This window comes from Phalaenopsis equestris, unplaced genomic scaffold (assembly GCF_001263595.1).
Source record: "Phalaenopsis equestris unplaced genomic scaffold, ASM126359v1 Scaffold224851, whole genome shotgun sequence".
In the NCBI taxonomy this organism is placed as follows: domain Eukaryota; kingdom Viridiplantae; phylum Streptophyta; class Magnoliopsida; order Asparagales; family Orchidaceae; genus Phalaenopsis; species Phalaenopsis equestris.
In genome coordinates, this window is record NW_018242920.1 from 115,740 (window position 1) to 140,169 (window position 24,430).

Sequence of the window (24,430 nt, forward strand, 5' to 3'; positions counted from 1 at the left end):
TCCAGTCAGCGCTCCATGGTTAAGTAGAAAAATGGGGTATTTTTTAATTTATTTAAATGCTTGATCTTTAAAAATTCATATCTTTGCATAGAAAAATGTTAAAAAAAGAATATCTGGGCAGAGAAAAAAAAAAATAAATAAAAAAACCCTCTTGCTTAGTGAATAGAGGGAATACTTAAGCATTGAGGGGAATAAATTTGATGCATGTTTATTTTTAATTAATTAAATAGGATTTTCAGTCTTTTAACTCTCCATGCATGTAGACATTTCACCATGGCTTGATATTTTGGCATGTTGTTGCCTCTATCATGGGGGATATTCTTTGATTTTTCTAAGGTTAGAAAAGACCTCTAGACAGAGATCCATATTTTTTAATTTTATGTCTATTTTTTGCATAAATTAATCATAATAATTAGCATGTTTCTTAGAGAATTTCAAGACAATTTTGGAAGGTTTGTCATGACCAGGGAACCCTTTGGAAAATGTTTCACGATCTAAGTCATTAAAAATGCACTTAATTTTCACAAACCCTAAAACACAAAGAAAATCAATTTTGGGATACAGGTTCTGTTTGGAAAAAATAAACATCTAAATGAATTGATTTTTAATCTTCACTGTGATCTAAAGTTTATAGAACTCCCCATAAAAATTTTAAAACATTTGAGGCTTATTTGATAACTTAACTTGATTTTCTAAGTTAAATGCATTTTTGACACTAAAATAATTTTTAATAATTAAAATATAACTCAAAAAATTATTAAAATTAGTTTTGAGAGTCTTCTATGATCAGGAAAATTTTGTAAAAATAAAGTTTTAATTAAAATAAAAATTTCATTTTTAAGCATATTTTTAAATATTTAAATAATTTAAAAAATAATAAAAATCACAAAATTAAGAAAATTCATGAGAATATTATAAATTATTTCCTTAGCTTTTATGAGCAATTGGAATAATCTTACTAATTTTCTAAGTGAAGATATTGAATTTTTAATCTTAAAATAGTTTTTTAAAGGCTAAAAATGATTTTTCTTAATTTTCACTTAAATAATTCCCAAAGTTGAAAGAAAAATCAAAAAAATATAAATTTTTTTTCTCTAGCTTCCTTGACATTAGAGGGATTTAATAAAAATATAAAACTTAATTTCACATCTATAAAAAATTTAATAATTAAATAATACTCCAAAGATTAAAATAATTTTGATAATTCAACTAAAACTAAAAAAATCATGAACTTTGGCCCAAGTGTTTCTCTGGTCTAATTCTACCTCTAATAAATATTTAAATGGATTAGGCTTTGGCTTCGTTAAGTTGTTGAATTTTCTTTGAAAAATCCTATTTTTGCATATTAATAATTATATAAATTAAATTAAATTTTGAAAAATCACATTTTCCCCTCTTATGTCTTAATTGACCCATGATTAAGGTGGGATGAAAATTGTAAAGTCATTTGAATTAACTTTGATGAATTATGAAGTGATATAGCCTTAAGGGCAAAAGTGTAATTTTGGAAATTTGGCCTTAATTAACACTTAGGCTTATTTCAAGAAAAGGAAATGGGCAACCTTTGATCTTAATTAACATATTTGGATGATTGAAACATAAGGGATTAATTCGTAGAAAGCAATATTACTTTTTCCAAGTTAAGGATAAATTTGAAATTTCTTAGATTATTAAAATTTGGAAGTGTGCCAAATTAAATGATCCTAGACTTAGGGGTATAGTTTTGGGTGTGAATAACTCATTAATTTACTACCCCCATTTGATGTTTATATGACATTCAAAAGTTTTGATAATAAATTATCATCACTTAAAATTCAATTTCTCTTAAAAATTATTAAGACATCACCAGGATCTTAAGGGCTTAGTAGTGACCTAAGCTAAATCAAATTTGATTAAATGAGGATTAGAAAAGTGTATGTAACTAGAAATTGAAAACTAAGAGCACAAGTTAAAGCTAAAATTGGATAAGTATCTCAATAACACTAACTTGCCCCTTTAAGGTTCTTCACCAACATAATTCTCAAATTAAATTACAAGTCATGATTCCCTTACTCTTAGGGATAATGGAAACATCAATGTTCACTGAGCATTAAAGGTATTTACAGGATGAGTTATTAAGCAACATAATAAGTTTAAATGAGCTCGAGACTTTCCACAAGGCGGTGAAAGGGAAGCATGGACCTGCTTCTTTCTCCCGACCTACCTTGGAGGTTTACTAAACCTAACATGTTTTGCTTAATGAAATCATCCTTAGTCAAATTAATAGGTGCTCACCAAGATATGATTTATGATTTTGATAGATCACCAATACCTTATTTTTTATTTTACATAAAATGCCCTCATATGCATTTTGAGTTTCATGTGGTGGAACGAGAAGACTCATCAGGTACGCTTTTACAGTTTACAGTACCGTCTTTTTCTATACTTTCCACACTGTAATTTTATGCTTACAAAACTTGCATGTTAAACAATGATACCACCCTGCATGAAAACCAAAACTGATAGGATAGCCTAAAAACCAAAAATAAAACTAAAACTAAAATCAACCAAGATAAAATTCAGCCCCACAACATTCAAAATATAAGATAACTCAAAATTTAATCACAAACCTCTAAAACAACAATTGCAATTAAATTAAGACGTTTCTATCAGATGATCGGGAATCCCTCAGAGGAGGTAACCTACGGTTGCTAAAGAGGCTTCCCACGGTCTAAATGAAAGTATGGAACTCATTAAGTTGAGTTTAGTAAATTCATTTGGACTAAGTGAATTTGATAAAAAATAGTGGTATCAGAACGAGAGAACCGTATGATCCTAACCGGTGTCGCTCTAATCACCTTTAATACGCCCCATAACATTTAAAGAACTACAACCATAGGGACATCTACTTTGACATCATAACTTGAAACACTAGAAAACTTGAACTCGCCACGACAAGGAGCTTGGAGCTAGCATGTTGGGCAACGCAACCATCTTCAACAGCAAAACCTGCCTTCCCCAACTAAACCATTCCTTCCTTAGAATTAAACAACTAAAGCCATAGGACTTCAAGGTTGTTTGCTTATGCAGCATAAACCATCAACTCATCTTTAGGCCTTTGTATAGCTCTGCTGTATAATATAAGCTCTAACTCGTCTTAGGATTCCAAGGTTGTTGTTTGTCACGAATTAAATTCTCACATCTTTCAGGCTATTTGTGTGATTTTTCCACATGAATGTTAGCCCTGACTAATAAAATTGGCAGGATAAAACACTCAAATAAATTTCTCCTCAAAACTGAAGCCAAATGATAGGATAGACTGGCAAATCATTGAGGTTCTCCTCCGGATCTATGACATCCCCTAGTTCTTCCTCCTTTGGATTCTACAATAAAATGTTCTAAATTTAAGTTATTCCCATTTCACACCTCTTTGTCCAATTTTGTTGAAAAATCCTATCCTTTTGACCTCTTTGAAGATAATATTTCTTGATTTTTAACGATAGTTTACTTACTTGCCCTTATAGGAAGCTTGTTTGAACCCAACTTAATATAAACCCTATCTAATTTTTCATATTAAATAGGAAAATTTGTCGGCAAATAAAATGGTTTTGCAGACCAAACATATGTCATATATTTCTTAGTTTATTAAATAGGACAGTCTGTTCAACCACCTTTGAACAGGGAGGTTTAAGAGGCCATTCTAGGAGGCCATTAACGACATTTTAAGCTTTTGTGGGGTCAAACCCCCAATAGGTGTGTTGGTGGACTAGTTCCACCTGGGCATTGTGCATTGTTAAGTTAGTCACGCACTGGGTCCTAAATAGTTCACATCTCCTTTTTGACTTGATTTGTTATTTTGTAAGTTAAATCAGATTGTGTCGTGCTGCGTGCACTTTGAAATTTTCTTATAATTAAATGTTTCTACTTTTAAGATACTTTTACTAAAAATTTTTAAAATCCTCACAAACTATATAAAGACATATCCGGTCTACAGATTGACCTCTGTTAATTTGTAGTGCTTGCACTAAGATTATGATGTATTGGCTAAATAGCTAACTAGATTGACCCTGTTAATTTGTAGTGCTTGCACAAAGATTATGATGTATTGGCTAAATAGCTAACCCAGAGCTTTCTCTTTTTAAACCTGCTGCAATGGCGTACCCATGCTCACTTTTTTCCTACAACCTACCGACAAGTCGCGATACCTGCAATGTCACTGTCATCATTAACTTTGGAACAGGATTTGAAGATCTCGTGGTCATTCTCAAGAAAGACCTGTTCTTCATAATAAAACTCGTCGCTCCAGAGGTTCAAGAATCGTCTGCAGAGTTTAACTTGAACTACCTTCAAGATTTTCCTTGTTACAAGAAGGTAAAGACTATTGCCACCATGACACCTACCAAGCCTGTTGTTCTCGCTGTTGCTAAGGGAAAAGAAGTTATGATCTTTGAAAACCCGACTGAAGGATTGGTCGTCCCTCCATCAGTGTTTTAAATTGGATCAAGTTCAAGGACTATACCGCTAACTCGAACCCAAAGGAGAAACGGTAATAGTAGGGTTCGGAGGGCTGCTAAAACTCAGGCTCTTAAGGAGATACCAGTTGAGAAAGATCCTCACCAGGATGAGTAGCATTATCAGAGACCTATCCACTCCTGCGAGGTAGTAGATTCTGTCCTTTAATGGGTACCAATGGGTACGAGAGTAACCAGAAAATTGCTGCTACTTTACCATCACTTCAAGGGCATGGTGAGGAGAGAAAGAAGTCCACTCCTATCACATGAGTCAGTTCATTTTTAAAGAGGCTAGCTGCCAAAAAAAGTTGTTCAGTTAATGAACTACTTAAATGAGTGGGACATGCAGTATCCCCTCGCATAAAGAAAGAAATTCTAAAGGACGTCAGATCTATCAAATGTTCTCAAAAGTCAACTGAAAACCTCCCTGCTCGCATTCCCGTCTGGTTCTGTTTGGGGAGTAGAGTTGATGCAACTATTTTCACTACCGATTCTATCATTACTAGACCCGCAGGCCATCAATCGATTAATTCATGACTGGGTCCAAGAATTCTACCGATCACCCACCTCAAAGATATTGCTAAAGTCTCAGAGGAAAAGATGAAGAAATTACTCGATACTATAGTCGATTTGCACAATGAGGAGCATACTTCTCTTCGACATACTGATGTTTCTACTGAGACATTTTATCTCAAGACATCACCGTAAAAGAAAAAGGTGTGGGCACCTAAGGCCGCTGTACCGATACGGTCCGGTAAGCTTGCAGGGCAAGAGCACAGAATGAAGCCAGAGTCTGAAGTATCTGACATTGTCGCAATAATTGCCAGTGAGATGGAGGAACAAAAGGAGGAGGTCCAGCAAGGTCCTCTGGGTCTTAAGGCAATTCAAGAATCAATAATTGAATGAAAAGTTGAAAAGCTCAGAGTCGAGATTTCCGAGTTGGCTCGGGAACATGGAGTCTCCATTGACGATGATGAATATTTTGACTATAATGATTACCTCGAAGAAGATTTCATTGATGTCCATTTTGTCCAAGTTATCGAAACCAGAGCCACTACATCTGCACGCGAGGCTTAACCTCTCATCGAAGAGGTTGCCGTAGATGAGCTACTTAGGCTATCCTCTTAAGGGATGAGCAAGTCAGCCAACTGGAGAAAAGGATAGAAGAGGTAGCCGCAACCATGACTGCTATGGCCAAAAACTGTTATGGCCATAATTCAAGGACAATCTCAACGCCCATAGTTAGCCTCTCCAGAGGTCAATCAACTAGAAATTATACATATTACAGATGAAAGAAGAGAAGTTGCCTCAACAAATAGGGATGAGCAACCACAGAAGGATTCTCCATCGAGCGCCATGTCAGAGAAGGAATTTAAGCAAATGGTCGAACAAGTTTGGGAGACCTTGACCCAATCTAAGGGTGGTGCATTGGTATTAAAGGGTAGACCTTACCCGGAAGAATTTGATGTCGTACCCCACCCTAAGGGTTTTGTCTCCCTAAGGGTTTTGTGTCCCCAAAATTTAAGATATTTGATGGGACTGGAAATCCCAGACAGCACTAGCACATTTTCGAGCCAGTTGTGGCAACACAAGAAGTAACAAGGCTTTACTCTTCCAACAGTTTGTCAGCAGCCTGTTAGGGATTGCTTTCAATTCCTATGCTGATTTGCCCAATGGATCAGTTAAGACATTCGCCGAGTTGGAACAATTATTTGTGAAGAGATTTGATGTAGCGCAACATTAGCGCAACATCATGTTTCTAAAGGAGAGCTCATGATAGAAAAGCAACGTAGCGCAACACCATGTTTCTAAAGGAGAGCTCATGATAGAAAAGCAAAAGCCCAATGGGACTTTGGTGAATTACATCTTGAGGTGGAGAAACCTTAGCTATAAGAACATCATGCAATTGAGATTTTACTCAAAAGTATTCATGGGCCAGTAGCTTTCATGCTTAAGGGACTCACCATTAAATCCTTCGAGAAGCTACTCAGTAAAGCCATCAGTCTTCAAGAAGAAATCAAACATATGAATTCTCACCAGAAATCCAAGGTAACCAAAGGATTTAAAAAGAAGTCAGGAACAGTAGTGACTGTCGATAAAGGGAAACAACTAATGAAGATATATGTAGAAGATCCTCATTAATCTTCATCACATGATGCTCAGAAACAAAATAGCCAGTCCAACCAGCGACCGCCTCAAGGAGGATCATCTCGAAAAGAAAATAAAAGAATATCTTTGGCAGAGCGATAGAAAGTGGTGTATTACTTAAAAAATGAAGCAATATCTAAGATGTTCAGAAGTCTGATGAAGAAACCCGAGTTCAGATTATAAGATCCTAAGAAACCCAAAGAAGTTGACAAGAAGGATCAACCAAATTATTGTCCATATCATAGATTACTTGGACACACTATAGAAGATTGTTTCACCTTCAAGGATTGGCTCGAGAAGAACCTTAAAGAAGGGAATATAACGATCCCAAAAGAATATTTAAAAGAACATGAAAAAGGTTCCATAAAAATGATTTTGGCGGAGCCAATCTCTCCGATTAACATGTATACTCGAATAGATGGATGGAGTAAGACTTGGAACAAGCTCAAGAGGGTTTTGAACTAAATTCAGAATGCTTCAAAACAAGCCTCCGGTCAGAGTCTTCAGTCTGCCAAGCCTGAGATGAAGATTTCACTAAGAGATTCGTCGTCGTCAAAGATAAAGAAGAAGAAGAGCACTACCACGAAGATTGATAGCATGTCGGGTAGAATAGGGTCTGCCTCTACTAGATTGGTTGTCTCAGATTCGGGGAAGAAAATCCTCGAACCCCTAGTTTTGTATGATTATTTTCTTACCCCTTCGGGGTCCTATGAATATAATAATCATGATTCTGGCTACATTTTAACTATTTTTGGTGATAACGTAATTGATTTTGACCAATCTAGCCTCAATCTCGATTCCTAAAATGATCCTTAAATCGTACTTGAGTCTGATGAACTCGCTAACAAGACTAAAGAAGACATTGACGATGCCGCTTACAACAGCGCTGGGAGTGAGGAACCAATCCTCGAGTGCCAAGATGCACCATTTTCTATTAACCTAGATCTTTCTAACGAAGAAGAAACATCGGAAGATTCGACATTGATATCTCAAGAAGAAGAAGTGACAAAAGTGAACTTAAGGAGTGGGAGAGTATTACTTCCAAGAATAGCTCTAACAGATAAAGAATAATAAATATTAACTTGAGAAGAGCTATGCCCACCTCCACAAGTTGGAGAACCACATAACTAAGAGAAAATTGGAGGATCATACAAAGTGGATTACAACTTGCTAGCTCATCTTAGGAAGTTGCCGACCAAATTAAGCATCTACGATGAGAGAGTCTCTGGTTACAGTATTGCTCGACCCAGAGATCTGTTTAGCCCAGTTGGCCAGCACATACTCGAATGAAGTTTGCTCCTTGAAGGAACAACCTGGGGTGACCTTCATAGATGAAGACTTGCAGCTCGGTACCGCCTACCACAATCGTCCGCTCTACATCTCCGTTAACATTGACAGATTTGTGTTGTCTAGAGTTTTATTAGATCCAAGAGCATCACTCAACTTGATGAGTCTACGTACATTGGCCTATTTGGACATTGAAACCCAAGATCTTACGACCAATAAAATGATATTAAGAGGATTTAAACAAAAGGGAGAGAGATCCCTTGGATCAATTACATTACTTATGAAGGTTGGAGAACTAGTGACAACCGCTAAAATTCCACATCATCCACACCGAGTCCTCTCTTAATGCTGTACTTGGTCAACCATGGACTCATGAAGACCATGGACTCATGAACACAGCATGGTTCCGTCGTCTCTACACCAATGTATTAAGTACTACAAAGAGGGACAAGAGCATTACATCAAGGGAGATTTATAGTCGTTTTTAGTGCATAAAGTTGGTATTCATGAAGATGCCGCTTACTACGTGCCTCCAAAGAAAACTGTCTTCTCTCGTGAAACTGTGACAAACAAAAGTGAAGATTTAGAAGAAATACAATGACAAGGCCATTCAATTCCGCTTCATCAATCTTTCACCATTCTTTTATAATAAATTGGTGGGGGTTCTTTTAGTTTACGCACCCGACGTCGAGGCCGGGGACATGGACGAGGAAGAATCAAATTAATCGTTGAACGGACTAGGCCAACCATCAACATTGGTGATGAAGACAGTTCCGAAGATGAAATAATGATGAAAAAATAGAAGAAACCTCAGTACGAGATATCCTTAGAAGATGAGACAATGTATGATCAGATAAACCACTATGTGAACACCATGACCCTTACTCCAATTCTCCCTCAACAGATCAAGAGTTCAGAGGTCAAGGAAGTCTGTAGCGTTGGTTCAAAGCTGATCAAGTTTTATCGTGCTTCTACTTCTACTGATCTTAAAAAACTTGCAAACTTGGATGATGATCCTAATGAATTAATGGGATTGCCTTTTGGTTATTTTTTGCCTTGCGAACAAAGTTAATTTAACATGGAAAATTGCAAAAACGAATGCCGAAAGATAAATTACAACTTTTTAAAAAAATTATGGAATGTTAAAAGTTGAACTTCAAACTCGAAAGAGGGTCTAGGATTTGGTACAATAAGATCAGCCGATGATTCAAAATTTTGCATGGTTGTTATTGTTGAATTGGAAGGGGATTTCCTTGATGTGGAGGATGACTCTACTGATCAGCTAATAGAAGATGCTCCGCCAGAATTTGAGGAGGAAATTAAATTGACTGTCGATGAATTGAAGGAAATTAACCTCGGGACTGAAGAGCAACCCCGACCTACATTTATAAGTTCTCTACTCAACGATGAAAAATCTTCAAAATTGATCAAACTGTTGACGGAGTTTAAAGATTTTAGTTCATGGAGCTATGATGAAATGCCAGGACTATCGACAGAGGTTACAGTTCATAAACTTGGGGTAGATGAAGAAATGACCACAGCGAAACATGATCCCAGGAGAATGCCCCTCAAAATAGAGAAGCAAGTCATCGCCGAAGTGAAGAAATTAATAGACACTCACTTTGTAAAAGAAGAGCAATACCCCACATGGCTAGCCAACATTATCGCAGTTAAGAAGAAAAATGGACAAATCTGTGTTTGTGTCGACTTCAGGGATTTGAACAAAGTGTGTCCAAAAGATGAATTCCCATTACTGATACCAGAAATGAAGGTGAATATCGCTTCGACACATGAGATTTTCTCTTTCATGGACGGATCATCGAAATACAACCAAATCAAGATGGCTCCCGAGGATGCACTCCCAGGATGCAACACTTACAGTCTTCAAACACCTGTTGGGATTTTCTGCTACATAATGATGCCATTTGGATTGAAGAATGTTGGAAAAACATATCAATGTGCATGAAAAATATTTTTGATGATCTCATTCACAATCAAGTGGAATGTTACGGGGATGATTTGGTCATTAAGAGCAAAAAAAAATAGACCATTTCTACGATTTGAGGATCGTGTTTGAATGGTTACAATAGTATGACCTTAAAATGAATCTCTTAAAGTGCGCCTTTGGATTTATCTGATATGCCTAAAATATAGTGTTTTAAGACACATTTTTATACCTATTTTTGAGATGTTGTGCTTTAATAGAGGGTATTCTTGTGTTTTTCTTTCAGGTACAGGTAAAAAGGTGAAAAATGCATAAAGGAGTGAAAAAAGATCAAATTTGGAGCAAATAGGTGAAAAATGTGCAAAAGTGTTTTGGCGCCTAAGCGACAGATCAGTGCTTGAGCACCGGTTAAACAGGGAAGGCCGCGCCTAAGCATCAAAGGCACTGTGCTTAAGCGTCAGTGGCAGTTATTGGATGAGGAAACGCATTTTTTGCGAATTTTGAAGAGGTTTTTGAGGCACCTATTGGCTTAATAGGTGGTTACAACCACCGAGGATGAAAATTATTGCAAATAGTCTTTTGTTAAGGGTAAATCTTAAGAAAGTATCCAGTATTCATGATAATGATGCTATTTGAATGATTGCATGTCAAGTTGTTGCTTTGTCTAAGAAGATAGATCAAATTGGAATGAATTTTTCTTCAACACCCTAACTGGTTGAAGAAAATTCAATATGACAAATGATTGATACTCATACTTCATTGGACACTATAAATGCTATCAACAGACACACCAATAACCCATATTTTAATTATTATAACCCGGGCTGGAAAAACATCCTAACTTTAATTGGAACAACAATCCTAGTGGTTGACAATGGGGGAATGCTTAAGTAAACCCATTAGGAAATTAGAAACACTAGGGTAGTGCTAATTTTATACCTACTTATCCTCCTGGATTTAATTAACAACTTAGATTGAAGAGGTTTTCTATAGAATAAGTGGTGTTTCATATGGGTAATCATTTTCATAGTCAAAGTGTTTTTATTAGAAATATGGAGAATCAACTGGGATAAATGCTAAGTCACTTAGAAATAGGCCTCAGGAAACACTTCCTAGTAGTGAAGAGATCAATACAAAGACAAAAGTAAGGATTCAGAGCAATTTAAAGTAGTCCAACTAAGGAGTGGAAATGAATTAAATGTTGGAGTTCAAAAAAAGATTGAAGTTGAGAGAGAAGTTGAAGAAATAGAGAGAAGTGAAGAAATTATTCCCAAGAAAGTAGAAACACCTAACTCTCTAACTAAGATTAATTTAGAGAGAACTCCACCACCTTTTCCTCAAAGACATAAAAAATAAAAATTGAATCAACAATTTTCAAAAAATTTTAAAGTATTCAAGAAGCTTACAATTAATATCTTCTTTGGTGAAGCTTTGGAACAGATGCCAAGTTATGCCAAACTTATGAAAGAAGTTTGTAGATTATGAGACTATTGCAGTTAGTGAAGAATGTAGTGCAATATATTAGAAAAAGCTTTAAAAAAAATTTAAAGATCCTGGTAGCTTTACCATACCTTGTGCAATTGGAGAAAAAAATTATGAAAAAGCTTTATGTGATTTGGAAGCAAACATTATTCTTATTCCACTATCTATATTCAAAAGGTTAGGTTAGAAGATATTTATACCACTAAAGTAATTGTACAAATATCAGATCGATCTATCATGTATCCTAAAGGGGTTATAGAGATATGCTGGTTAATGTGAATAAATTTATCTTTCCTATTGATTTTATTGTATTAATATGGAAAAAGAAATTCTTATTATTTTTGGGAGACCTTTCATTACTACCATACGAGCAATAATAGATGTCCAAAGAGGGGAATTAACCATGAGAGTGAATGATCAAGAAGTTAAATTTAATGTGCTAAAAAAAATGAAGTATCCTGATGGAAAATTTTATAGAATGAATATCATTGGTGATATGATTGTTAATCATTTTCAAAATAGATGTGAAATCATATTGGGTCAAAAAGATGAAGGAAATTCAAAAGAGAAAAAACAAGAAGCTGAGACTGAAAGAGATTTGTAAATGAATAAAATAAGATAATTATTGAGGAATCAAATTATGTTCAGGAAAATTATGAAATTTTATATACAACACAAAATAGAATACATCTGAGTCCATCTATTAAAAACCCTCTTGAACTTGAGAAGAAAGTTTTACCTACTTATCTAAAGTATGCATATTTAAGGTACTCATCAGCATTACCAATTATTATATCCTCAGATTTAATTTCCGAACAAGAAGAAAAATTATTTCAAATATTAAATAATATAAAAAGTCTTTAGATGGAAATTAACTGATATTAAAGGATGTTAACATCACTTTTGGTTGAGGTCAATTCTTTCCTCTTTAGTAGGCTAGGTTTTAGCCATAAGATCTTTTGCTGTTGACTATTTCTAGAGGACTGGAAAAGGACCCCTCACCATTAGAAATTCTAATCTCTTCTTTGCTCAACTTGAAGTTCCACATATTAGTCCTAACCTCTAGCACTTAGAAGGTGGGGTCAAGATGGGGGAGCTAAAGGAGAGTCCCCATAGGATTAATTGGCCTTAGAGATAACCCTCTGGTGGTGTGGTCTTGGTTAGTCTCACACACACACTTGCACATCCGCTCACAATCTTAAACCCAAACCTACGTAAATTTGATCCCTTAAACTTTTGGGAGGCACATGTAGATGGTCCCCTAGACCCACTATCCCTAGGCTAGGGTTTAGCTAAGACCACTACATGAAGGACCCAAAGTAAGGAATTCTATTGGTTCGGGAAGATGTAATGTTGCCTATATAAGTCGCATACCAAACCTAATTTTACCAAAATACCCATCTTAGTCTTTTACCCCCAAATCCTCCCAAATTACCAAAGTACCCTTGAAAACGCAAAATTCCCAAAATTCTCAAAATTACCCAAAATACCCAATTTTGTCCAAAAATCACCTCAAACCATTTGAAACCACCCAATTTGTCCAAAACTCCACAAAATTTTCAAAATTAACAAAATACCCCCTCATTTTGTCAAAATTACCAAAATACCCTTGATGACCCAAATTGTCCGAAAACCTTCAAAATTATTTAAAGTGTCCCCAAAATAAATTTGAACCACTCTATTGAGCCTAATCTGACCAATTTTATCCATTTTGACTAAAAGCCCCAAATTGCCTTTAAAGGCCAATTACCTCAATTCACCCTCAATGTATCCCAATATTCCCCAATTTCAATTCTAAACTCAAATTCATCATGAACAAGCTTGATTGAAATCAAATACAAGCCAAATTGATCCACTTTTGAATCTAATTTCAACCCAAATAAAAAAGCCTCAAATTCACCCTAAGTCAAATTTCACTAAATTGAACCTCCACATCTACCCAATTGCCCCAATTTTGGATCATGAACTCTTTAAAATACTTCTCCACATCAAATTTAACCTTCAATTGGCCTTGGTCAAGCCTCAATTTTACTTAAAATCAACTTGAACCAAAACCCCCAATTTTGCTCCGAATTAGCCATTTCCTCAAATTCCACCAATTTGAACTCCAAAACCCCAAACTTTCCACCAAATTTATATCCAAAACTCTTCATGATAATCACCCACATCAAATTGAACCATCAATTGGACCATAGCCAAACTCTAGCCAAACTCAAGCCCAAGTCTAACCCAACACCCCCAAAATTTTCCATGAGCCAAAATCCTTCAATTTGAACCTCCAAATCAATTCAAAATCACTCCAAACCTTTTCTATACTCCTTGTGACAATCATCTACATAATCTTGATCAATTAATTGAGCTCAATGTCATGACTATCAGAACCTAAACCCAACTTCAAGCCAAAATGCAAAAAATTGAACCCATGCACCAAAGTTGACCAGACGAAACCAAACCATATTGATCAAACCAAAGCCACCACAACCACCATTTGGAGTCTAGTGACTAGGCTAGACCCACCTAGCCCACCCTACATGAGCCATGGACCAAAGGTCCCCTAAATTAATGGATTTCCTTCCTAAAATGCCTAAGCCAAGGAGATCTTTGTAAAAACCCATCACCAATCCAATTAACTACCATTAAAACTACTCACAGGCTCCTCTGACCACCTGACCACCAGCTCAGGCCTAGCCAGCCACCCTAGATTCCAGAGGAGACAATACTCAGGGACACCATACCTCAAATTGAACCCAATTGAACCTAGTCAACGTGTCAAGCCATGATTGGTCGCTTGTGTCATTCTGCCCTCCACCTCAGCTCTCCTTGCACCCACCAGCCACCCTTGAGCTCAGCTCAGTGGCCATGGCTATAAATTGAGCACTTCATGGCTAAAGGAGAACGTGCCTGAAACCTATGTGAAACTCTGCCAAAATTTCACCAGAGCTTCTCCAAACCTTCCTGAGTGCAAACCCATTGTTTCAAACTATCCAAATCCAATTTCTAGAGCTAATTTCTCTGACCAATTCCTTACCAAAACTAGGACACAATTCCCCACACCTCCAAAGTCTACGAAATTCCAATTAATTGTGCACAGACCATCCCTAGAGTGAGAGGAGTTGATCTCCCACAAAATCTCCATCAGAGAGAGCTTCTAACCTAGCTCTAGACCAACACCTGAAATTGGCCTTGGTCAAAATCATATTGAGACAATTCACCACAACCTAGGAGTTCATCTGAAGGTTCTCTGGACTCCTCTAAAGCTTCTCCAACCATCTGATGGAGGTCATCCCTCTCAAAAAAAAGGTATTGAGCTCTTAGCCTAAACCGAGCTTAATTTGATTCTCCATATGTATTGATTATATTTCATACCATATAAAATGTATGGATGTGTTCTTCTTAAGTATATTAAGGTGTAAGAACAAACCCCATGTGATTTGGTTGAGTATCGAGAGAGATCATAAGGTTTGAAGTTTAATAGCTCTTGGGTTTGGGAGATTGGGGACGATGAATGGATGTCATCTGTTTATGCGTTTATTCAATGAACGGTCGTGATGGAGTCGGATGAGGAGACAGTACGTGAACTTTGAGATGCATCGTACTAAGGTGGCTGGCGACGTCAAATGGCGGAGCGTCGCGTGGGTTTTTGGAGTCGCTATAGGATGAGCTAGATATGTAGATAAATAAGATTATCTAAATTTAGTTAATTCAGTAAACTTAGAAAATCCATAACTTTGCATAGAAAAATTAGAAAAATAAAATAAAAGTACCTTCTTGCTCTTTGAACATATGAGAATATTTGAACCAAAAATAAAAATTAATTGTTGACTCTCTAATTTTTAATTAATTAAATACTCTATGAAATATTTTAACTTATTGTGATTAAATATTGCTCAGCATGGCTTGAGATTTTTAGGGTTTATTCCTCATGACGAAGGAGATGTTCTCTGTTTTTTTTAAGGTCAGATAACATGCCTATGTTTGTAACCTTAATTTTCAAGTCTGGATGGCTATTTTGGATTAATATAATTATATAAATTGAATTATCACTTGGAAAATAATGAGATAAATTTTAGTAATTATCACTTGGAAAATAATGAGGTAAATTTTAGTAGGTTTCCTGTGGTTAGAGAATCTTAGAAAAAATACCATGATGATTTGGGTAATTTTGTGCATTTCTATAGTTAATTAAATATTTATATCTTGTATTAATTTATTTAAATTAAATATTAATAAAAATTTAATAAAATCAATTCCACATTATGTAGAAAACTCATGTTAACTTACTACAAAAGTTTGAAAATTATTTGTCTAAGTTTGAGTACTAAAATTGATTTTATGAGAAAAAATGTATCTTTGTACAAAAATAATTAGATTAAATTAAATACACTTAGGAAACTTATGAAAATTGATTTTTTGAGTTCTTGTGATAAAGGGCCACTTAGGAAAAATAAAAATTATTTTGGAGAAAATACTTAATTTAATGAACAATATTTTAACTTAAAAATAATTAAAAGTTCCAAAAATGCAAAATGTTTCAAAGTGTGCCTAATGGTTTTCTGATCACTTGGGACTCATTAAAATATTTTCCCCAAGTTTTCTAAGTTAAATCTAATTTTTTTAATGACCTAAAATATTATTTCCTTATTTTTCTCATTACAATAATTATAATAAATAAATTAAAAAACACAAAAATATAAGATTTATTCTTCTGAGTTCCTTGGACTCAGATAGGCTTAATAAAAATGTAAAAGATAATTTTGGTAACTAAAACATATTTTCTACTTAATTAAATCACTAAAAATCAATAAGTAATTATAAAATTTAATTTAAAAAATCAAGAAATTTTGTCTAAGTGTTTTTCTGACCTAGGTGAACCTCTAATATTTTTCTCATAAACAAAAAATTTATTTTGATTTATTGAATAAATTAATGTTGACAATCTTAATTTCTAGATTTAAATAATTATTTAAAATTAAATTAAAATAAAATAAAAACCACATTTTCTCCTTTATTGTTTTGATTGCCCCATGGACAGGGTACTCTAAGATTTTTAAAGTCATTTGAATTATGTTTAATGGGTTATGAAGTGGAGAGCCCCAAGTGCAAAATGGTCATTTTAGATTCTTATGCCTTAATCAAAATTTAAGACCAACAAAAGGACAAAATGGGTAATTTTGATCTTAATGTGTACTTTTAGATGATTAAAACAAAATGGGTTATAAGGTAGATGATATACAAAAATAATACATTGTTTTAAGTACTTATTTTATGCTTATTTTTGGTGATATTGCACTTTAAAAAAGGTTATTTTCAAGTTTTTGTTATAGGTATATCATTTTTAGGTGTTTGGAGCAAAAATGGCAAAAAAGACAAAATTTGGAGCTAAAAAAACAAATTTTAATATGAGAGGACTAGTGCATGATGCGCCAGATCGGCACATGATGCGTTAGGGATGACTTTTTCAAATTAAAGTGTTTCGAGGCAAATTTTTGCGCAAAAATTCAAAATGACACTTGTTCTACACACCTCTTGGAGTAATTCAATGAATTTAGACACTTTGGAAGGTTCTCATATGAAGTGATATGTCTCTTGGATCAAATGACACATCTTTGAAATTTAAAAGAGTTGACTTTTGGAGGGAATTTTGAATTCTTTTCCAAAAAAGGCAACCAAAAATAAAAGAAGAAGACTTCTCATTTTTCAAGTGTGTGTGGCATGAGGGAGAGAGAAAGTAGGCGAGAGTTAGAGATAGAGAGAGAAGAGAAGTTTTTTTCTAGGATTGTAGAGGAGAGGGAAGGTGAGAGATTTTTTCTTCATTACACTTCCAAGAGATAATTGGGAGTGATTGTAAAGAGAGAAAGACTTGGAGAGAAATTCTAGAGATTTTCTTGGGAAGGATTGTGAGATAATTTATATTTTTATTTCTTTTATTTTGTAAACTTATTTTTATATATGAAATCCATGTTTTGTCGTATCCTTCTCATGAATTCTGAGTAGTCTTCTTTATCCTTCTCCCTACTTTGAGATATGGTTTTGTGAAGAATAGATTTTATTTCTTATAGTTATAAATGTTAATAATTTGAGATGATTTGAACTTCAATCTTCACTTACTTTTTGATTAGGCCAACTAAAATGTTAAAACTACTTGAGAGACATATGTTCTTAAATGAGATAAGATTTCTACAACTTAGGGAGAATCACATTTGATTTCATGGGAGAGTATGTCATCCATGGGATTGAGTGCAAATAAATGTGGAAATATACTTCGTTGAATGCAAAATTAGAGATTTTAAGGTGACAGGTTAAAATCCCCAATTTGGTCCAGTTGATTGGAATCTTATGCGAGATTGTTAGCCCTCAGGTGAGGGAGTAGTGGGAGCTCTGGAGTGGCAGTCGGTATCCTCCCAGCCTAACCATGAAATTAAGAACCAAACTCTAGATTAGCCAATGTTCTTTATAGCACTCAAAAGAGGGTAAGGACTAGGATTGGTCCTACTTAGCACAAAGCAGTTTTTATATATAATTTCAAATGATTTCAATTTCTTCACAGTCCATATACTCATTGTAAAGGGGAAGGATGCTTTCTTAGATTTGAAATTTTCGTCAGCAGAAACTAATTTGCCACCTTTTCATGATAAGTAAAATTATAATTTTATAAATTATCAAGAATTAGAAGTTAATCAAAATCAGATGATTCTGAAGTGATGGGCTTCGGCTAGGAGGAAGAAAACTCACTTATTTTAAGCCAACAATCGGATATGATATGATGTTTTACAAGGATATGTATCACATAAATTAAAATTTTAGTAATTGGACATTCTCCCGTTGAAATTGTTAAAGGATTGTTAGTGATCTAAGCTCGATATATAAGCTTATGTGATGAGATTTAGGAACTTGATTGATGGTAAACACCTCTAAACACTACTTGACCAACTTTAGTGGTGAGTACAAAATCTGTAGGGGCATTCACCTACATAACTCTTAAATAAAATATCAACTAATTAATTGAGTGCTCTGTCCTTGGGTTAATTAAAATGTCAAGGTTCATGAAGTAACAAGCTAATTTCAACTTAACCTTGGATGATTAATGGAATAATATAATAAGTTTAAAATGAACTCAAAATGTTTTAAGAGATTTTTAAAGCAGTTCATGGTGATTCCTCGAACATTTTGGAATCTCTTAGATATTTCGAAGGACAAATTGAACTTGTTATAATTTTTTCTAAAGTCATCCACTAAGATCTTTCGGGGCTCAATAAGTTTAAGTTTGGGGTCTGTTGGATACACCTTCACCTACTGTTGCAGTTTATTTAAATTCCTTCAAAATTATGAACATGTTTCAAAAGCTAATCTTTCAACAAGAATGTCGAGAAGATGACAGATACGTTTTTATAGTATTATTTAATTTCTGCTATTTTAATTTCTGCAATTTACTTTCGCTGCAAAATATTAAACCTGCTTGGTTGTGCACTTTACTTTACTTGCAAAAATCAAAACCACAATCGAAAAAATAAATCAAAATTTTTAAAAATCTAAAATAATTGAAAAAATAAATCAAAATTTTTAAAAATCTAAAATAATTTTTTTCAAAGGTAACCATAAATCCTTTGAAATGTTACTAAACTAAAAATGTCCTCTTGAATTTAAGGGAGTCCCTCGGAGGAGGTAACCCACAGTCGCTGATGAGATCTCCCAAGTTTTAATGGGTTTCACAACTAGTTTAAGCTAAGTAAATGATACACTTAAAATATATAATGATTTTAAACACATTTTTATACTTATTTTTGAGATATTACACTTTAATGGAAAGTATTTGCGTGTTTTTATTTCATGTACAAGTAAAAGGTAACAAATGTTAAAAGGAGTGAAAAAGGATCAAATTTGGAGCAAAACTGTAAAAATGGTGCAAAAGTGTTTTGGCTCCTAAGCGCCTGTGAAGTAGAGAAGGCCGCACCTAAGTGTCAGAGGCCCCGTGCTTAAGCACAAGATGCAGATATTTAACGGTTTAATTCATTTTACCGAATTTTGAAGGGACATTTGAGGCACCTATTGACAAAAGAGGGTGGTTATGACCACTAGAAACAAAAATATTGTTAAAAAACTTATAAAATGAGGAATCCCAACTTGTAAAATGAGGAATCCCTTAGGAAATACATTGAATTAGGACACATTTTGAAGAGAGACCAAGAAGGCACCTCTTTGGAAATTATAAACAAAGGAAGTTTAGAGAAAAAAAGGGAGAATCCTGAGAAGTTCTTTTGGAGAGATTTTTCAGCACCACAAATTTACTTTATTCTTTTTATTTTTAGTTTTATTATGAGAGTTAAGAGTTTTTTAAAAAAGAAGAGATTCAAATGAACTTCAAGAGTTTTGTGGAGGATTTAAGATAAGTTTTCATCTTTGTTTTTAAACTAATTTTGGTTTTACTCGAGACTTCTTGTTGATTTGACAATAATTTCTACTTTTAAACTAAAGTGTGGATTTGTTTTCTCCATGGATTCTAAGTAGTTTTCTTTATCTTTCTCTTTAAAATGATGAGTAATTAAAGTGTTGGATGGAAGTTGTGGAGAGTATTAATCTTTAATTTTGGAGGAAGTTGTAATGATTTAATTCCATGTACTTCATTTATTTCTTGATCTGGCCTATCAGATGTTAAAATTTTTTGTGAGAACATGTAAGAACCGGGCTGGTATTATCTCAGTCAACAATTGTAAAGAATCACATGAGAATGTATGAATGAGAATGTAATTCATATGATTTAGTGCAAATAAAAATGGGAAATAATCTTTGAAAGGTGTAGAGTTAGAGGACTTTAGAGTGAAAGACTAAAGCCCCCAACTTGGTTTATTATTTTAGGTTATGATACGAAATGTTACCCCCCAGGTGGAGGGAATCGAGGGAACTCTAGAGTGAAAGCTGGTATCTTCCTTGCCTAGCTGGTCTTCATAACTACTGAAACTTTAAATTAGCCAATGTTCTTTATAACATCTCTAGTAAAGGTAAAGCATAATATTGCTCCTATTTGACACAACACATTTTACATACTTTCACAACAGACTTCTTATACTTATTACTGACTCGTGATAAGGAGAAATATATTTCATATTCATTGATTTTCCTTTACATAAACTCAAGTTATCTTTACATATTATTTATTGTTTTGTCAAAATATTAAATTACCAAAAAGAATTGAATTTTACCTATTGTGAATATATCTATAATTTAAGTAATTGTCTTTTTGAAATAAAAAGTTTGCAATTTAAAAGTTCATATTGTGAAAAATTCCTACGGGTTCGATATTTTGGGATTAATCAAAAAGTTCTATATTATTTGATAACAATACGTATACTTGCGTAGTATCCCAATATATATAAATTAAAAAGTTAAATTCTTATTTTCTCCAAGATCAAATTTTTGGTACTGTTGTAGAGTAAGGAAATATAAGTGAAAAAATATAATAAAAAACATTGTTATACTGTTGCATTTAAATAGTCGGGATTAAGTCTTTGGATCCATTATCGGGGATTTGATTGAAAGCAATTTTCTATTTAAGAAAAAGACTTATTTAAACTTTAGAAGTTATTGTTAGAATATATTATTATAGTATTTTATTTTTGTGTTTTTTAGTTTATTTTATGTTAGTGTATGCGTAGTTCAGGTTTTGAAGGACTAGTGACCTACGATCCTGAATTAGAAAGAACTATTAAAAAAATCATAAAAAAAATAAAAAATTTGAAAAATCTAAAAAATTACATAAATGACAAACCAAAATGATCAAAATGCTGAAATACATCAAAAATTTAGATGTTTATGATATTATGGCAACCCTATGGTAGATGAACTTCATTGTAGTATTCAAAAACCTACTGTGGTGGCTAATTCATTTGAAATTAAACCTATTATTATCTAAAAGGCATCAAATAATCAGTTTAGGGGATCACCAATTGAAGATTCAAATTTACATCTTGCTAATTTTCTAGAATTGTGTGCTACATTTAAACATCATGGTGTATCACATGATGCCATAAGACTTAGGTTATTTCCTTTCTCACTGAGGGATAAAGCTAAGATGTGGTTGAATTTGTTAGCCACCTGGATTTTTCAGAACTTTGGGTGATTTAGCACAAAAATTCCTTCCTAAATATTTTCCACAATAAAAAACTAATAAAAAACTGCGAAGCTTCTGCGAAGCTTAGAAATGATATTACATCTTTTAATCAGTTTGAAGGGAAATCTGATTATGAAGCATGGGAAAAATTTTAAAAACTCTTAAGAAAGTTTCCACACCATGCTATACCATACCATGCTATACTAGATTTATTAATAATTTAAACTTTTTATAATAGATTATTTGGATCTCTTTGATCTATCATCGATGTCACTGCTAGTGGTTCGTTGATGTCAAAACCATTTCATGACGCTTATGCTTTAATTGAAAAAATGGCTACCAATAATTTTTAATGGCCTTCTGAGAGGGTGAATCCAAAGAAAGTAGCCAATATTCATGAATCCTATGCATTTACTATGTTATCAAATCAAGTTGCTGCAATTTCAAGGAAGTAAAACCAATTTGAAATGAATTTTTTCAACCAATTTCGATGATTGAAGAGAATTCATTTGGACAAATGGTAGATTCTCAAGCATCATTAGAAACTTTGAATGTCATAAATAACAAGTAGAATAACCCATATTTAAATTATAATAACCCATGTTGGAAGAACCATCCCAACTTCAATTAGAATAATACTACGAGTGGTAATAATCAACAATGGAGGAAAATCAAGTAAACCCATTAGGAAACTGGAACAACCAGTAAAATAATAATTATAGATATACTTACTCTCTAGGTTTTAACAGTAATCCACAATTTAAGGAGAAGAAGTTATTTATAGAAGAAGTGGTGTTACAAATGGGAAATCAGTTACAAAGTCAACGAGCTACAATTAGAAATATTGAGAATCCACTTGAACAAATCACAAATTTATTAAGTAATAGATCCTAAGGAACACTTCTTAGTAATACTAAAACAAATCTAAAAGACCAGAACAAATAGCAAGTAAAAGACGTTCAACTTAGAATCGAATCGGAAGAGAGTTGGAAGGTTGGATTTAAAAAAAACTGAAGTAGAGAGAGAAGAAATTGAAGAATCCAAGGAGGACGCTCCAAAAGTCTCTAAAAGACCTATTTCTCAGCTGAAAATTGATTTAGAAAAACCACCACCTCCATTTCCTCAGAGACTTCATCCATAAAAGTTGGATAAGCAATTTTCAAACTTTCTAGAAATTTTTTAAAAGCTTACAATTAATATTTCATTTGTTGAAGCCTTAGAACAAAAATGAAGTTTGAAGATAATGAGACTGTTGCACATAGTGAGGAGTGCAGTGAAATTATTCAGAAAAAGCTTCTTGAAAAGCTTAAAGATCCTGGTAGCTTTACAATTCCATGTGCGATAGGAGACAGATTTTATGGAAAAGCTTTATGTTATTTAGGTGCAAGCATTAACCTTATGTCATTATCAATAATTAAAAGATTAGGATTAGGAGAAATAACCCCTACTACTGTAACTCTGAAGTTAGCAGATCGTTAAATAACAATCCTAATGGAGTTATAGAAGATGTCCTAGTGAAAGTGGATCAATTTATCTTTCTGGTTGATTTCATTGTGTTGGATATGGAGGAAGATAAAGAGATACCTATTATTTTAGGGAGCCCTTTCCTAGCCACAGGAAGAGCAATGATAGATGTGCAAAAAGGGGAACTAATAATGCGCGTCAATGATCAAACTTTTACTTTTAAGATTTCAAAATCAATGAAATACCTTGCAGAAGGTAAAGATGAAGAATGTTTTAGAATGAATGTTATAAGATATCTAAGTGAATGTCATTAGAAAAATTTGACGTAAAAGATTTGGAACACGAGCAAGAAGAGGAATTAGATCAATGTGAAGATCTTTTTAAGGAAGATTCAAACTATGTTTGAGAAAGTTTTGAAATTTTTGACACAATATAAAAAGATAATCATTTTGTCCATCAATTGAAAAGCCTCCAGAACTTGAATTGAAGTTACTTCCTGATCATTTAAAATATTCCTTTTTAGGTGATTCCTCTACTTTACCAGTTATAATTTCTTCAAAATTAACGATGGAAGAAGAACAAATACTGATGAAAATTTTGAAAAATTTTAAGAAAGTCTTTGGCTGGATAATAGCAGTTATTAAAGGAATCACTCCTTTAATTTGTATGTATAGAATTCATATGGAAGAGAACTGCAAACCCAGGGCTTTTCCTCAAAGCAAATTGATTCTTATTATGAAAGAAGTAGTAAAGAAAGAAATTTTAAAGTGGTTAGATGCTGGAAATATCTACCCTATTTTAGATAGTGCATGGTTTAGTAGATAGTGCATGGTTTAGTCGAAAGGAGGAGTAACTGTGACTATAAATGAACATAATAATGAATTAATACCTACTAGACAAGTCATAGGGTTTTTTTAAGCGAATATGAATTGATTATAGAAAATTAAATCTTGCCACTAGGAAAGATCATTTTCCATTACCCTTTCTAGATCAAATGCTGGATAGACTAGCTGGACATAAATACTTTTACTTTCTAGATGGCTATACTGTTTATCACCAAATTCAAAAAACTCTTGAGGATCAAGAGAAAACAACTTTTACCAGTCCTTATGGTACATGTACTGTCTCTGCTACATTTCAAATATGTATGATTCTAATTTTTTATGATTTAATTGAAAAAGGGATGTAATTCTTTATGGATGATTTTATAGTGTTTGGAACTTCATTTAACTCATGTTTAGAACATTTATCTAAAGTTTTTAAGCACTGTGAAGAAACAAATTTAGTCCTTAATTGAGAAAAATGCCAGTTTATGATAGCAGGAGGAATTGTATTAGGACATCAAATATCAGAAAATGGTATGGATGTAGATCCTAATAAAATTCAAGTGATCACTAATTTACCTTATCCAATAAATGTAAGGGAAATTAGGAGTTTTTAGGACATGCTGGATTCTATAGACGATATATTAAAGACTTTTAAAAAATTGCTAAGCCTTTATGTCATTTA